Raw genomic sequence first — 19,439 nt, 5'->3', positions numbered from 1 at the left:
TGCATATTTAATGATTTTTAATCATGGATATTTGTTGATCCTTACTATGGTGATTTTGTGGACTTTCTTTATGTTTATGATACCATGAGCATTAGGGTAGGATATCTGCATGTAGTGTCGGGAAGTGGCTTGCAATGGGGGTTGAGGCCCTAAGAGGCTGCCAGGATAACTCATTGTAAGTTGGTTAATAAGTGATAACATTCGCACACTTAATACTAACTGAATGAACCTAAAAAGATAAGAGTTTTGGTTCTCGCCCATGCCTTGAGTTCTTGTATAGGCTAGGATGGGAGTAGAGAGAACGCATGGTTGTGACCTTGCATTCCATAGTATGCCTTGTCAGTATGAAAGGATACTAGTGGCCGCATGAGATCTGTATGGACCCGTGGAGTTTAGCTAACTGCTAGGGTAACTTGTACGAGATAAATGTGATGACACTTTCCCACTTGCATAGTAGGTTCCTACATGTCATTGTGTGCTTCTGGGAAGTAGATGTCTGTTTTGTGATTGGAACCTTTGAGTTAGTATACTTTTAGGTTTCTTGGACTTTAGATTCGTGTGCTATGTGGTTTTGATAACCTATTTTGGGACTTGAGATTATCTCTTCAGCACGGTGGGAGTGGACCACTTAGGTACCACGCGGTCGGGTGGTAGTGTATTTTCCACTCTTATCATTTGAGATTCATTGAGACTTTGTGGTTAATGCATCCTTCGTGATGGTGGATATGTATCCTTTCATTGATGATTAGCATATGTTAGATGATGATCTCTTATGCTTTACTTTTTATGTTAGTAGGATGTTTAGGAGTGACATTCCTACTATGATAATATCGATGATCTCTTCGATGCTTGGAATGTTACGCACAGAGGGATGGCTAGGATCCATGATGGTCTAATGATGCTATTAATGGTTGGGAGGAACCGTGCTCTTAGTTTATTTATTTGATCTTTCTGATAGATGTAAATGACTTTTATGATGATGTATCATGAGTATCATGTTATTATCCTTACTTGATGTATCATGGATTAGAATAGGATGATGTACCTTATTCTACATATGTATATTCTTTTAAGCCTTCATACCCTATGACATGTACAGTGGATGAATGAGCAGTTGGATATGTAATAATTGAACATTGGACTTATCATATTATTTCATGTGGATGTTGTACTAGATGGATTCATGTAAGTAATTCACGTTAAGGGGATCTTAAAGAATGTAATCTGTTGTATATGTTAAGTTTACTCTTTAGATGGACATTGCTATTGCTTCCGTTATTGTGCATAAGTAGTATGTGGTAGTTACTTTTTTTTTAAAAAAAATGCTACCAAACTAGGTGAAATACTAGGTTAATTCTTTGGATCCCTTGATGGGGCATTACAAAGCTCCTCCCATCCTATCAAGTTCTTGAACATTCTCAGACATGCTAAACCAAATTGTCCCTAAAAGTCACTAAATGTCATAGGTAGCAATCTTTGATGATGCATATCTCGGAGCTCGTGCAAGATATGGATGTGATTATAGGTGCTATAGGACCATGTTGCAGAGACCTATAATAATCTCTCTATCTTTTTGGAAATCTTATTCCATTTTGATTTTTTGATGCTATCTTAGGTGATGTTAAAACTTGTAGTGTTGGCCAGTACAAAGTTGCCAACTATCAAATCTTCCTCACCGTTCATCATGGGATTAAACTGTCTATTTTTTTAGCTTCAGGTGGTTGAGTAAACCCTAGCCCCAAGCTCCTCCCATCTTATTGAGAACTCAAACATTCTGGGACATGCCAAACTGAAATGTCCTTAAGAGTCACTAAATACCATAGGGAAGCAATCTTTGGCAGGGCATATCTTGGAGCTCATGTGAGTTATGGATGCGATTCTAGGTGCTATAGGACTATGTTGCGAAGACCTACAATAATGTCTCTCACTTTTTGGAGATCTTATTCTATTTTGATTTTGCAATGCCATCTCGAGTCATGTTGAAACTTGTAGTGTTGGCCAATACAAAGTTGCCAATTGCCAAATCTCTCTCACCTTTTGTCATGGGATCAAACTATATTTTTTGCTAGCTCTAAGTGGCTAGGTAAACACTAGCCCTAAGCTTCTCCCATCCTATTAAGCACTCAAACATTCTCGGGCATGCCAAAGCAAATCATCTCTAAGAGTCACTAAATGCCATAAGGTAGTGATTTTTGATAGGGCATATCTCAGACCTCATGCAAGGTATGGATGCAATTCCAAGTTTTTTAGGATCATGTTGCAAAGACTTACTATAAAATTTCTCACTTTTTGGAGATATTATTCCATTTTGATTTTGTGATGCCATCTCAGGTGATGTTGAAACTTGTAGTATTGGCTAGTACAAAGTTGCCAACTATTGAATCTCTCTCACCATTTGTTGTTAGACCAAACTATCTATTCCATTAGCTTTAGGGAGCTGAGTAAACCCTAGCCCCAAGCTCATCCTATCATGTTGAGCACTCAAATTTTTTTAGGCATGCCAAACCAAAATGTTCCTAAGAGTCACTAAATGCCATAAGGCAGTGATCTTTGATGGGGCATATCTCAGAGCTCATGTGAAGTATGGATACAATTCTAGGTGCTATAGGACTGTGTTGTAGAGACCTACAATAACCTCTCTCACTTTTTGGAGATCTTATTCCATTTTGATTTTGCGATGCCATCTTGGGTGATGCTAAAACTTGTAATGTTGGCTAGTACAAAGTTGTCAACTACCAAATCTCTCACCTTTCATTGTGGGATTCAACTATCTAGTCGTTAGCTATGAGTGGCTGGGTAAACACTAGCCCCAAGCTCCTCCCATCATGTTGAGCACTCAAATTTTCTCAAGCATGCCAAACTGAATCGTCCTTAAGAGTCACTAAAAGCCATAGAGTAGCTCTCTTTGACTATGGCAACTAGATATGTCATCTCATCCAATGATGGAGACTCGTGATAGAAGGTAAACAAGTGATCATACACCTTATTTTGAACATGTTATTTTTTATGGTAATAAGGTAATCCTTGTTTGTAAGGTCAAGGAACTTGAGGTCACCTATAAACCCAAGTTTCCTTAGTCCTAACATTTTTTTTTGCTTTTGTTAATAAGTTGACTCAATAAGTTTTTTGAGATTCATTACACCTTATATAGGTCCTATGTGTTACAAAAAACCACGTGGTTAAGTTCTAGGAAGAGTTAGTGCAAAAATTGTATTTTGCAATAAAAGTTGCTAACAACGTTTTGGCAATTTAAGCAATTTCTTGGAAAATCTTGAAATTAACCTTATAACCAATCAAACTAATTAGTAATCAGTTGGAATGGATATAAAATGATGAAAATACCCTCTATGAATTTAGAGGAGTCATAAGTTGTTGGTGATTATTAAGGTTTTTTAATATGGCGAGGAATCACTGCTGATGTTAAACTTGTATATAGAATCATTGAGTTATTGTCAAATATCATTACTTCCTATTTGGAACAAAAAACTCATACTTTGTCAAAATGAAACACCACTTTTGTTGCATGTTATCATTGAATGGATTTAGTGGAAGAAGTTAAGGATCTTCTTGGTTATCTTAATAGCCATTTCATGGGTTTGAAACATAATCACTTCCCTCTGCGAAGAGTTGTCTGAAAATTAGCAAATTACATGTTGTTGCAAAGAAAATACAGTCATAGGATGTTGGAAGATTGTTTTCACTCATAGGATGTTGAAGAATCTCTTGGAAGGATGGAATAGATGATAGACTAAAGTTTGTGAGATTGTTATTAGGTATTCCTTAAAGTGTCTAAGATGTTGGTTTGAAGCAAGAAGTTGATTATGATCATTTTCTCAATTTTTCTCATTTTTCCCTTATTTCTTCCCAAGTCTTGAATAGGGAAAGTGATTAAGTAGTTTTGTGAAGTTGGGTAGAATTTTATTCAATTTTGTAACCAAGTTGGAAAGATTCTTTGAAGACACTTGCGAAGGTGGGAAAAGTAGTTTTCCTTAAAAGTGTTATTGTTGGGAATCCACTAGCTTTTGGTGTGAGCACTTTGCATCATTTTGGATGCAATTTACATTAAAATGAAATACATGAAATGTACTTAAGACACAAATATGAAAAACAAGATATATATTATGATAACCAATAATGTCATACATGAACAAACATATAATATATTATGATAACCAATAATGTCATACATGAACGAACATATAATATATTATGGTAACCAATAATGTCATACATGAACAAACATATAATATAAAATGATAACCAATAATTTCATACATTAACAAACATATAATATATTATGATAAGCAATAATTTCATACATGAAAAAACATATCATATATATTAACCAATAATGTCATAAGTCTAATAGTGTCATGCATCAAATGTATGTCATACATCAAATATTAAATATCATATATATATATCAAATGTATATAGAATATGTCCACTAACATAAAATCCAACATATATGTCTACTAATGCCTATACATGTGTGTCCATCAACTATATCTTCTCCTTCCCACAAGGAAAAGGAAACAAATCCCTAGAGGTCTTTGGTCATCGTGTGGATGGAGATGATGTAGATAATGGGGTCTTCCTCACATGGTTGCTTGTCTTCTTGTTTAGGCTCTTCTCTAACTCAAGCTGATACAAACAAAGTAGATATGAATCAATAATTATTATACATTGAAATAAAATATATGTATATACAAAATTAATTATTTTCTTATTGCCATCAAATAGTCACTCTATATGTCCACCTCAAAGGCTCGTGAATGATCGGGTGTAATAAGGCCCTACAAAAATTCAATCAATATAATCACTTATAAATAACATTAGAAATTTTGATACTAACTATTACAAACAACAACTAAAACCAAGAAAATTCTTTCATACCTCGGTTAATGGCTCTGAACTAGCTATCACTGCAGCAACTCCACGATCGATGGACTAACGAAGATGAGGAGTCTCAAATGTCAACAGTTGCATGTCATATAATAGAATTTACATGTAACATGAAACATGAAACAAATATAATCAAATGAATTAAATTAACATGAAACAAATGTACGTCTACAAAGCTTGTATTATGCCTAGGCTCGGAGTCCCTTATGAATGTCGATGGTCCAGTAGAGAACTGATGGACATGCATTTTTTTTTTATCAATCCTTCATATGATTACTTAATAAGTATATGTATTAATTTAAATGATTAAATCGATACATACCTCTCGACTCATCAATGAGATGAAAAATGGGGCTGGGAAATCTGTACTAGGGCCGCCAACACTCTTACCGTGAATTTTGAATGATGTCAATACATGCTAATTTATTAGTCATTCACTATACATACAAAATATGATCAAATTAGTTTATTATAATTGTATTTTACCTATGTGTCAAAGACAAATGTGTCACTCAGGAACTCATTAGTGACTATCCCATAATCCATACTATCTCTAGCATGACTGCCAAATGTATATAAGGATCCACATGATGTGCACATGTGACCGCGAAGCACAGAAGGCTCCTCCTCAACTAATGGACTCATGCAATGAATGAGGCTCTGTGTCAAAACATTAATAGTCCCTAGAATGCTGGTCTCTGCATGTTCCTTCACAACTGAAGGACTAATCACATGCTCATCCTCTGGCTTGAAAACAAGTTTCCAAACTACAGTAGGGTCATGATGTGCCCCCAACCTCTCAAATGATGAGAGATTCTAATATATCAAAATAATTAGGGAACTCCCCAAGGAAAAATTCACAATACAATTTCTTTAAGAAATACATTGGAACCTTGTGATTATTGCAAGGAGGGGCATCAAAGACCATCCACCATCTATCCCAAAAGTTATTTCTAATACCATCATGTATGCACCAATGGATGGGGAACCTTTTAGTTGTATGTTTAACAGTATCTTGTTCTCCAGGGTTTTTAAACAATGCACAAATGCTACCTTTTGGTATTTCATTTTTTTTTACATCTTGATATGATAATTTGTTTGCATAATATCTTCTTTGTTCATCCCTCTTAACACACCAAATATCCAACTAGCCACTAACAGAAGCTACATGGGTCATAATGGACTCGAGGGAGGATGTCAATTGTGCTCTCATTGGATTGGTTTTTCCACAATCTTTCAACCTACCAATGAGTGCTTCTAAATCATTTTTCCCTCTTTCTATTTCATTCATTATGTTGTCTTGGGTGCCAGGAGGAGGTCTTCCAATCAGTGCAGGTTGCAAAATTTCTTGCTCTTGTTGTGGAGGGTTTTGATTTGGATCTTGGGGATGGTTTTCTTTGTTTTTTTTATCCAACTAGGGATTTTGTGGTTCATTATTCACATTTCCTAATAAGAAACCAATTGCAATCTAAATAAATAAACATTTTTAAAGAAAATTTGAAAAAAGCCTACAAAACAATGTAAAAACTTACAAAACAAGGCAAAAACATATAAAACAATGCAAAAACAAGAGTAGAAAACATATGACATGATCCCAATCTTGAAATTCGGCGATGAGGAGGCATTCTGAGGAGGCAAGTGACAAAATTCTTCAATTTTTTCAATCTGTGTGCGCACTGTGAGGAGAAATGCAAAAAAGTGTAAAATGGGCCACAAGTTTGCAACCCATTTATAAAAATCCTTACTTTTAAAAAGCGTGTGCATGCTTAAGCATGTACGCACTTTTGAAAAAAAAATTTAAAAAATTATGTGTCATGCTTTTGGCAACACAACTTGGTGGCATACCCTTAAACTCATAAAAAATGTGACTCTAAATCTCCAATGTGGCTATAAAATGAACAATATTATCTCTAATATATAATTGTTGATTGCTCTAAGTTAAATCTTTAGCAATCTTAATGTGCTTTTGCATGATGGCCAAATGCAGAGTCAACAAAGCTTGTATAGTTAGTAGCTTGGCTCATATATTTCCCTTATCATGTAATAATTTAGAATGCTTGGTATGATAAAATATGAGCTTGGAGAAATGAAAAGAACTGGTACTAGCATCAGAGATAAGGGTGTATGCACTCTTCTGCATTTCTACAGCAATCTTATCCATCTCTTCTCTCACCTACTTTGTAAATGTGGTATATAACAATTTTTTTTAAAGAATTAAGTTAGATTTTGTCTTCTCGACATTAGTAACTTTGTTGACTATAACTCAACCATCTTTACAGCTATCTAAGTTGATACTTTCTCATTTTCCCTATATTATCATATCACTTCTCGGCTTTCTCCATCAACTTCTATTGAACATCAATATCTAGCTCATTTATTTTATCTACAATATGTACTTATTAATAAATAATGGGTTCTTGTTCATTTAAGTCATTAATAATAGTTGTATTCAAAAGATATCTTTTATTTCAAACTAAAATTGTTTTGTTTGATGCTCAGTTCTGAACTCGGGTTGCTTATCTTTTCTTGCAAATAGTTCACTCAAAAATTATCATTTTCTTCTCCATTAGAGTGGACTTATCCTACTTAGGTATGACAATATCCTCATCTAATTTAATTGGTTTACCTTTTATTTCTTGGGTGAGTGTATAACCTTCTTCTTCAACCTTTTGTATTTTGAATATGGAGTGTTAGAGATCGGAAATATCAATTGCAAACCTTCTGTTTGAACTACTAGACTCACAATTTGTAATCCTTGTATCACATCACTCTATTTCTCTTGTCCCCCTCTCCTCTCTACAGTTCGATGTGGTATTGTTCCACCTAATATAGAAACTATTTGGAGTTCACTAGTTAAACTCAGTATCCCTATTTCCTTTTCTCCCTTAGTCAAAGATCCTAAAACATTTGGCCTCTCACTACCTGTAGTAGAATTCTCTACTGTATTCTTTTGATTCTCTTAATCCTTTCTCTCCACTTCTTGACTTTTCTCCTCATGCATCAACTCACTCTATTGCTTAGAAATAGCAACATCAATTTTACCTTCTTGAGAGACTTGGACACCAAAATAAACAAAAAATGGGGATTTTTTAGTAATTGAAATTGTTACCTATTGAGTCTGATATTTCTCTCCACTGGTAGGATATTTTTTTTATTTGCACCATTATTAGATCAGTCTAGGTCAATATATCCTTAATATATTTTGAAGCTTGTTCTTTCTCTTGCTTGCTCTTCCTAATCTTTCCTAACTCCTCTTCAAAAGTAGTCACATTTGTCACTATATCTTTTGGTGATTACTCTTCAATTATGATAGTCTCAATTGGCTTTACAATTTCTTGTTACATTTTCTACATGCTACTTGATCTCAAAGTAGATATCTTTCATATTATCTAGTTCAACTCTGTCAGGTTCCTTTTTTTCTTCTTTTGTTGTAGCCAATGGTCTCAAAAAAATCTTCCAGATTAACTTACTCTCTTGTACAACATCTTCAAATTTGTTCCTCAAAATTGTATATGCCCTTCTCTTTGGCCCAAATTTCTTCATGCAATCTCATATGTGTTTTTCCTAAATCATGTATTGTTTGAGCCAATGTAGCATCCCTTATTTGCCTCTAAGTGGTCAGAGCCCATTTCTACTTTGCATCAATCTTATTGTATAGCTCTTTTAGCATTTCTTTTCCTAACTCTATTAGTGTATATGAAAAATTCACCATCATATCTACTACTACCTGCTTTACTTTCTATTTATCAATTATATATGAAATTTCATATTTTGCATGCTTAAAACTAGTTGATGTAGTTGAACTCCTTATGTCTTCACATACCTTATCAATTTCTTGAGGAGATATCCTTGGTATTATTTGAAACTAGCTCAATTCTTCTTACTCAATCCTCTCAGCTTCATCATTATGTTTGACAACTAATTTTCTTCTAGGTCTCTTCTTCTCCTGACTTTACTCAACCTTTGATATGGACTTTTCTTAGGAATCTTACCTTTGATAGGTCTAGTGAGCTTGACAACATCTTTTTTCACTAGCTCACTAGCTGCAAGACTTGTTGACTTAGATCTCTATCTTGTGGCCCTTTGTGGTGTAGTAGTAGGCTTGGATACCACTCTTCTTAAGTTCTTCACTTTAGGATCTACCACCACAATCTCCTTAGCTTTGGTTGTCTTGGGCTCAGCAACAACAAGTTCTTTACATTTTCCATCTTGTTCTTCTTCATCTTCATCTTTGTCACTACTTCTATCCTCACCTAGACCTTATATGATTTGCAAGGGTACTTCCTGTTCATCTCCTTTACCCAATTGTCCTTCCAAATCCTCAACCATTTTCTTCCTCCTCTTATTCATAGAGGCAGTATTTACTTCCAATGTGATCTTTTCCTTTGTAACCTCATATTTTGCAAATAGCTCAACCATTTAATCAACTATTTTGACCAATAATGCAATGATGGGGGAAGTCTATTTGTCTATGTTAATTGCATAGGGAAATAGATCATGGTACCCTACGTATTACTGCCTGAACATATGTATTATTAGTATCAACTAGAAAGAATACATCATCATAATATTTGTCAACTAGTGACTAATGGATCCTTATCATCTTTTTCATCTTCTATTTAAAATCTTCAAAATAACTATCCTTTACATTCTAAAAATTCTCACCAATTTTCCAAATAAAATCACTAATCTTCCTAGTCACGAGCTTGCCTTGTTTCTATACCACATCACCAATTATATAGAATAGTTATAAAGGTAAAAGAATATACATACAATAAGTGATCCAGAGTTACACATAAAACTCTTTTCCTTGTGAATAGAAACCAAATTCTTAGCCAATTGTGTCAATTATATCTCAGAAAGGTCATATTCATGGTCCTTAGCAATCTTCCATGTTTGGTCAACTTCTATGTGGGGTACACTGTTCAATTAGCTTGACTAATAAAACTTCTGAGAAAACACTCAAATGCACAACTTAATAAGAGCATCTTCAATGGTTGTAATATTCAATCCTCTTCCATTCCATATTGTCTCTGTGTTGTCTTCAATTACCTCTTTTATTTGGCATTGCATTTTCTTTTTTTGATTACATATATGGTACCCATGTCACAGCATGAATGATTTCCTTTATGATCTTGATTGGTCTGGTCTCCAACCATAACTAGATATCATGATTTTGGCTAAGCACAACTTTAGTCCATTCAATTTTGAAGTTTCTCTAGATATCTAGGGCAAAAGCTAATTCTTTCTTGGCAATGATTTTGAACTCTTCCATCAAAATTCCTTCTTCATGCAGCTTCTCATAAGCCATTCTTATCTCATAATCTTCCACTTTACTAGTTTTGCATGTATAGCATGGTTGTACATCATGTATCATGAGAACCTTAGGTGTAATTGATGACAGGGCACCCATAGAGTCTCTCTTCATCATAATTTTAGGTACAATGTTATACTTTGGAGGTGGACAACCATCATTCTTAACTAATTGTACATTACTAACCTCAATTTCTTTCTTCTTTGTGCTTGCAGATGAACTGGCTTCCATTTCATCAACTTGGGGTTTAATGATGATCTTTTGTGTATCTCAACAACAATAATCTCCTACACTTCAATTCACTTTTCCAACAATGCGCTTTGAATCACTTTAAAATATCTTTTCAAATATCTTTAAATTCTCTTCTCTTGAAAATTCAAATGCAATGTATGAAAAATGACTTTGAAATCACACTATATACCTTGAAAAGTTGGTTTAGGGAATCATTAAATACACTACAAATATAGGTGGCATACATCTATCTCAAAAAATAAAATTGACATCAATACTAATGGTCAACACCAACTATGCTCCAACTTTGTACATGTAAACTTTTCTTGGTTCACACTTCATGTCTATCCACTACTACATTGTACCACTATTTTTTACCATAGGCCATTTTCGCTTCTGAATTTTACTTTATTTTTAATCTCAAAAATGTCAAAATTTTGACGAAACATAAAATTTAGTGTCAAAATTTTGACATTATTTAAGTTTATTGTCTAAATTTCAATCAAATCATTTGATTCTTACCTTTATCTCAATTTCGTCAAAAGTTTGATGAACATGGGTTATAACCAAGAAAAAGTGAAAAGTGAAAGTCATTTTTCACATCACCAAAGTGCTCACAGGTAGGAGGAGGGATCAACCACCAACTATATCACATATGTCTGGTGAGTAATCACATCCATTAGCATTTTTTGAGTTGGGAGAATGGAAGGGAAACTAAAACTCATTAAATTTTTATTGATTGTAGTGACTATATATTTTGTCTCTTGTTGTGCCCTTGTTATATATGTCTTTATAGTGATCTTTTTCAATGGAAAAGGAAAAGGAAAAGGAAGGGTCTTGTATACACAATGTGGTACAAGTGGCTTAGGTCATGCATCAATAGATCCTATAGAGTAAGTTTATTACGTGATTTATACACTGGCCATAAAATTTGAGGGGCATTAGCATAGGTAGCATACCTTACCAAAGCTTGTTGATCCTCCTGTAAATCCAACATCAACAAAGACAAAGATAGTAATAAGAGTTTTTTATGATGATTCAACCCTACTATTCTATAGGGGACCAATCATTTCTCAACCCAATTGTTCATTCAATTAGTAGATCAACATAAGGTGATTCAATTGACTAAGAAGTAGAAGAAACATTAACTATCTCCTCCTACTTAGCCCATATAGTTATAGAGGCCTTTACATGGATCAGCCCTATATTTTGAGTTAAGGTATAGCATGCCCACTCTAAAGTTGAGATAGAGCCATTTATTCATCAATTGGGCTTGGGCCTCTCAATACCTAGTAGTCCCCTAAGGGCCAATGGGAGTAGCAGGAGGGTAGGTCAGTCAATAGTAGTTGTTCTAGTAGTAGTTATAGTACTAATTATACCATATTGTACTCATGTAAAGTAATTTTCTCACCCTTCAACAATCTCTCTCTACAACATATCAAAAAATTAGTTATCATCTTCTAAGATAAGATTAAGATGAGCATATACACTATCCATACATGTGGTTAACCCAAGACTATAATTCCCTCTTCAAATTGAAAATAGTAAATGGAAAGTTTCCAAAAAAAAGCTAAGTAAGATACCTAATGGATTAAGCCAATACTGTAAATATAGGCTTTATATAATTTCTAAGAGAATTACCCTTTGTGGATTCAAATTCAAAATATTCATGGCATCATGTTCCATCTATATATTGTAATGGGCCAAGTGATGTGGCGAGTTATATGGCTAGAAACATGTATGCATCAATTCCTTTTGTGATAGAAGAGACAACCTTTATCCTTGTAAGCATGTATACATTTATAATATCTTGAAAAAAAATGTAAAAACTGGTAATTGAAGGATTTTCAAAATACTCTAATATAAGAAATGACAACACAAAAACATCAACACTTGCACCAAACACAAGGTCCAATAATGGATTGGATTTTAAGTTTGATAATTTTTGTTTGTAAATTTTTATAGATGAAATTTAAGTTGAATTTATGTAAAACTTTATCCACACATGTATACATACTAATTAAAATTTATAATAATTTTTGAGTCTATTCATAAGAAAAAGAAGAGGGGAAAAACATCGCAGAATAAATGATTTTTATTATTGGGTGCATATAGAAACTTTTCTTATGCATTTACTTCATTTTTTTATTTGGGTTGTCTTATGGATTTTGAATGGTCTATCTATAGTTTCTTTCATTTGGATGAGTTTATATTGTAAATTGAATGGGCATTACAAGTAGTTTATATTTATTTTTTATTTTGCATTCAGTTATGTTAAGTCAGCCTTCATTTACTTTCAATGGAAATTTTTGATATTTAATGATCTATTCATAATTTTTCTTATATGCCATTTTTTTGATCTCACCAGTCTCTTGGAGTTTTTTTGTGTTATTTTTGGTTCAGGGTAATTGGCTAGACTGGTCAAGCTACTTATGATTTCTTGTTGTCCTCATATTCTACATCATGGATAATGACTTCTCAACGAAATATTGGTAGTTTTGGTCTTCCCCTCACGACATTGTTTATTTCAGTGGTTCGAGTTTACTTCAACATTTATATTATATTATTTGAGCTTGGATCTTTAATACCATTGTATTGTATTGTTAAACTTGTATTTTTCCTTAGTTGGCTAGATTTTAGTACTTATAATGGGGTCTCTTCAATCCAAATTGTTATTTGGGTTTTAGGTTGGGGGATATAATGTGCTACTTTGGGATGTTCAATGTCCATTTGTACTTGGCAATGACTAGAGTTTTCCTTTTTGGTTCTTTTATCTGGGAGCTTTTTAGAACCATTTTTATTATTAATATTATTATAAAGATTTTCCAAAACAAAAAGATTAAAAGAATAAAGAATGGAGATCAAGAATAAATTATGTGTATATAAACCTTTTGTTTGGATGACAACTCCTTTTGGGATCCTTACTACACTTCAAAAGTTTCATCATATAGTTGTTAATGTTAAAAGAGAGCTATAAAAACATAGAATAAAGTAATTCTCAACTACCTTTTTTGTCAATCTAGGATCCTAGAATATCAATGTGGAAGAGGTTTATGCCTCTTTTCATGGTGTTTAGTTCCAATGCTCACATGAGGATTCAAGAAAAGCATGGTGGTGGGTAACACCTATTATGTAATCATGATGTTGACAGGAAAATATACCCAAAGATGAGGAAGGACTGATGTCATCACCAAAACCAAAGATCTTCTTGGCATGATTAATATGTATAAAGGCCAACATGCATATTGGGAAGGTAACAAGGTTGTTGATAATATGGCAGTAATGGGTCACTTTACCAAAAACATCATAACTTGAAATGCCACCCAAGATCTCCCCCATGCATCTTAATAGATATTATGAATGATACTACCAAATAGGAAATAATGGTACTTGCACTTAACTTTTAATTATGGTGGGAAAGGTTATGTACTTTATTTGGGGTTCAAGAGTTCGATTTTATTCTTTGCTTTTGTTCTAGTTTTTTATTTCTCTCTATTCTATGTTTTGTCATAGTTTTGTCTCTTTTTTGCAATATGGGGGGAGATCTTAATCAAATTGAACCAAAATATTGTAAGGATTTCAAAAATAATTTGTTCAGATGGACCATTATCTAGTTGGGCCATAGGGACTAGTATATGGAGGGAACGAAGGATTATAACCTAGACCTATTAGAGAAATTTACAGATTCTTAAGGAGATAATAAGATGAGCTTTGCTGGTATGTCTTATGTGGTATCTATGGAAACAATTGTAGAGACCATAGGTTTGTTATTCTAGTGTATTAAAGAAATGCCTTACAAATCTAATGGACACTACAAGGCGTATTTGAAATGGTTTTTTAGACCAAATAAGAATGTCCCCAGATTATAAAATGGGTTTAATAGGAAAAAGATACCTAAGAGTGGAAAAAAAATTCCATGGTAGTCACTAAAATATGACATTAGAGGGAAGGTTAAAAAAAATTCATTCTCCTCTCTCCCTATTTTTAATTTCCTAAAAATATTTGAGACACATTCCTACTATGACAGAGAATCCATTTTCCAATAATAAAGATGAGTCTTTAAAACTTCCTCCTACCTAATAACAAGATATTCCCCATTACTTTTAATTTTTAAACTATGGTTAAGTCAATATAACTCTATATGGAAGTTATTTCCTTAGTTGAAGGTTTAAGAAAGATGATTCAAAATGATGAACATGATATTACCTTCTTAAGGAGTAATTCCCATCTTGTTGATAGTAATCTAGATTTTAATCAATCTCGCGTTAGTGTTGAGACATCACTTATCATTCCTGCATCTTCACCTAGTGTATTTACTTATGCTCCACCAATAAAATAAAAATTATGCTCATGCGAGTATGGGAAGAATCCTAATCTTAGTGATCCTTCAAGTATTCTATGTTTTTAAGAAACTTCAATGATACCTACTTACAACAATGTCCTATTTTTATATTCAATTATTCCATTTATTTCTCATAATTTTCTAAACATTTTGCATTTCCCATACTAACCTCTCTACCAAGTTCACTATTAATATTCTTGCTCAAATAGTTTCATCCTTCCACCACAATAAAAAATTGCCTCAATGAATCCAATGTCAACATCCCAACATGTGGCCTTGCTAGACCTTTTTCCTTGGACATTATTTGTGGCATTATCCTTCAATACATGGAAATACATCACTTGGAGACTTATAATGGAAAAGAAAATCCATTGATTTCTGTTAAGACATTTCAGACATTGTGTAGCGATTTTTCTCATGATCATAGGTTAATGGCTAAACTATATGCTATAACCTCTCAAGATAAGGCCTTGCAATGGTGTTGTTATTTACAACCTTGTTCTATTGATTCTTCAAAAAAATAACAATTTCATCTAATCATTTAAATAAATATTGGTTGTAATTTTTCTTTGACTAATTTATTTTATCGTAAAAAATGTGTTAAATAAAAAGTCTCTAATTTCATTGGTAGATTTAAGAATTTGTATGGTCAGTTTTCTTATCCTATTCCTGGTCTTGTTAATATTTTCATTTCTAATTTACAAAAAGAGCTTAGATATAATATATTGGTTTTTGAATTCTCATTTTTCGCAATTATGTGTAGTGTTTCATAATTATCAAATTAAAGTAAATTGAATTGAGAAAACTACTCGATTGGGTCTAGTTGATAACAATGATGTTGCACCAACCTTTTTCAAAAGTTTCAAAAACCAAATAGCTTAATTAAGATCAATAATTCATCAAACATTAATGCACAAGTGGTAGCAACATCCAAAGGTGTGGTTCTTTTGTCATATTATTTTAAGCCTTCTTGTAACTTTACATCTCTTTCTAAATCTGTGCATAAAAGTTGATTAATGATGATGTCTTAACACCTCATCCCATTAAGCTAATTGATCCTTCTAAACAAGCCAACAAAAACTTTGATCTCAAAGATTATTTTTAATATCATTGTCAATCTAGTCATCATACTAAGTGTTGATCCTCAAGGCAATCATGGTATTGTCAATTAGTGAAAAACACTTAGTCATTCATTAGGAAAGGTTGGTCAATCATTACTGCAATCGAGTCATCCTATACAAGCTGAGCAATATAATGAAGGACATGTATATATTTCATTTTGTGTTGAGCATTATTTATTGCTGAGTAAGTCAGAGGTTGTTGAGTACTCCAATATCAGTCAAATTATCAAAGAGAAGTATACAAACCGAGTTCATTCCTATGCCAAGTTTGATAGAGACCGAATAAAAAAGAGTATGTCGAGAAACTTGAGTAGAGTTAAAGATTAGAGCGTAGTTGCTAAAGAGGAACTAAGGAAGATCTTGAAACAAAGGAAGGAGGTGACAATTAAACAAAATGACACAAAATACAAGGAGGAAAGTGTTGACATAAGCAATGAAGGTGGGTCTAGTGACACTAATGCAACAATAGTAGATCTATTGGAAAGGAACAATAATCTAAATGAAGAAATAAGAGCATTGAAGAAAGAACATGAAATGATGTCAATAAGGTTATGTGAAGTTACTGAACAGAAGAAAAAGATTGAAGAAGACATAGCTAGGATTTAAGAAGACAGAGGTAGATGACTGCATGGTTGGATGAAAAGATTGTTGAGGTAAAAACTTTGGCACATAATCAATTTGGCATGGTCAATTAGCTATTGGGAGCTACTCAAGAGAACACTAGAAAGGAACTTGAGATCATAAATTTAAAATCTGAGAATGATAGATTGAAGAATGAGTTAAAAGTTAAGAAGGAAATCATTAAAAGGATGAACAAACCTAAAGAAGCAATAAAGATGCTTGATGAGAAGATGAGAGCACTAAGAAGACCTCATGATGCTTCTAGACTAGGTTGTACTGAGCACATATCATCAACTAAGAAAGGAAAGTCATCTAAGTAAGGAGAACAAAGGAATGCAAAGCCAAAGAACAAGAAGCCTATTTGTTATCACTTTGGAAAACCAATCCACAAACCAAATGTCTATAGAAGGAAGTTTGGTAAGTGAATCCCAAGCCCAAATTCAATGGTTATTGTTCAAATGAAATGAATAAAGACATCAAGCATGTTGGTGTAAATAAGTATTTACTATTTACACTTTACTTAAGTTCACTTAGGATAATGCATATTCATATTAGTTGTCATGTAGACACCTAGGAGTTTGCATATTCATACGAGTTGTCATGTAGACAACAAAGTAGTTTGCACTTCAATTGAGCACATGATGTCTACTACATCTCTTTATGAGATACACCTTTACATTCTTATCCTCTCATTGTTGCATGTACATTCATGCACAATGGAGGATAATCCACTCTTGGTGGCTATGTGCTTAGCTAGTATGTTTATCTCTTTGTTGACTCCTAGTCATATTAGTTGCCTTTATATACAAGGCACTTCTCTGATGTATCCATCCAATTATCTGATTAATTCATTCTCCTTTAATCATATCTTGTCTCTCTTATGCTATCTCTTGAGCTTCTAGATCTTGGCATTTCATTCTTACCTTAGGAAAATTCTTACATGGTATCAGAGCTATACCAAATTCTTAAATGGTATCAAAGCCATAAGAGTTTCATTACATAACCATTGGAGAGATTTATTTATTTTTGCAGGTCAAGATTAGAGCTTGCTAGTGCAAATGCTAGCATCACATTTAAAAGGTCAAAAAAACCCAAAAATCATCTCTTGTTTCATCAAAATCAAACATCTGAGGTGAAATCTAGAGTCATTTTTTTTGGAGGTGCGATGACAGCAATTTAGGAAAAATAATTATAGAGGTGATTTTCAAACAAGGATATCTCCCTCATACGAACTCCTTTTATCGAGCAATTATTTTTGTTTTGGGGTAGAATGTTGTGATCTACACATTGTTGTAGGTTGTTTGCAATTCCTATTCCTGAATTTTTCTAAAAATTGCAAATCCTAATTTTTGCAACTTCAAAGGCTTAGTTCAGGCTCATCTAAACACATATTCAGGTGCTATTTTTTTTGAAAGTGCATTTTTTTTGTCTACTTTCTATATCTGATATCAGTTTGGAGTAATTCTAAGTAGACATAGTACTTTCAGCATTTGGTCATTTTGGCCTATGTCAGCACTTGTAATTAATTAGATCCTTCAGAGGTCTTGTGTCTTATCTTGTTGAGTCTGATATAGATTCATATTTGTTGTTGTAGCCATCAAAATTAGAAGTCTACTTTGGTTCAATTTGACAAGTGGTAGTTGTTTATGCACTAAGTATAAAGTGCCAAAATCATCTATTTTGGGGGGTTCTTTGATTGAGTGATTTGGAGGGGGTTTCTTGAGTGTTTGCACTTATATTTCGCTTGTGTTCTTTTATTTTTCATCATGGGTTCTCCTAGGTTTCCACTTTTAACTCCACATAATTATGCTACATGGAAAATTAGAGCATGGAGTAAAATGATGGAAAAATATTTAATTTATTATGTTGATGGAACCATGGTTACACCATCTAATCTTGATAAACTAAATGAATGGAATCATAACAATAAGGTTTCTATTGGTACTTTGAGGAAGTATGTACATGAAGATCTTATCTTCCATATTGATAATTGTAAAACAATAAAGGAAGCATGGGATAAGTTTGCTAGCTTGTATGCAAAAGTAGACAAAGCTAGGGGTTTTGAAATTGATGAAAATCCCATGTCATTAGATCCAAAGGAGTTTGACATAATTAATGACTATATCACCAAGGCACATGAGCTAAGGTCAATGGTTAAGGATTGTGGAATTACCATAGAGGATGAAAAATTGATCTATAATTTGATGAGAAAACTTCCTCCAAAGTATGCATCATTTTTTTTGAGCTTCATCACTCATAAGTTGATCTTAGGTTCTTCCTACACCATACCTTCATTTGATTCCTTCATTTTCTTTTATTGTATTTATCTCTCTTTTTGGAGGGGGGTTTTTCCCATGTGGTTTTTCCTCTTTCTCCACTTTATAAGAGATTGTATTGCATCTATCTTTTGTACTTGCATATTGTACATGGGTACCTAACATGGCCTAGTAATTGAGACCCATCCTGCATTATTATCTAGCTTTTGTGAGCTTAAGTACATTTCCCCAAGTTGCACTTAAGGGGGGTGTTAGTGTAAATAAGTACTTACTATTTACACTTTACTTAAGTTTACTTAGGATAATGCATATTCATATTAGTTGTCATGTAGACACCTAGGAGTTTGCATATTCATATGAGTTGTCATGTAGACAACACAATGGTTTGCACTCCAATTGAGCACATGTTGTCTACTACATCTCTTTATAAGATACACCTTTGCATTCTTATCCTCTCATTGTTCCATGTACATTCATGCATAATGGAGGATAATCCACTCTTAGTGGACATGTGCTTAGTTGGTATGCTTATCTCTTTGTTGACTTCTAGTCATATCAGTTGCCTTTATATACAAGGCACTTCTATGATTTATTTTATCTAATTAATCCAATTATCTGATTAATTCATT

Source organism: Cupressus sempervirens, chromosome 7 (genome assembly GCF_028749045.1).
Source record: "Cupressus sempervirens isolate cs-2001-9-10 chromosome 7, ASM2874904v1, whole genome shotgun sequence".
Lineage (NCBI taxonomy): Eukaryota > Viridiplantae > Streptophyta > Pinopsida > Cupressales > Cupressaceae > Cupressus > Cupressus sempervirens.
Note: the sequence above shows the minus strand (reverse complement) of the source record.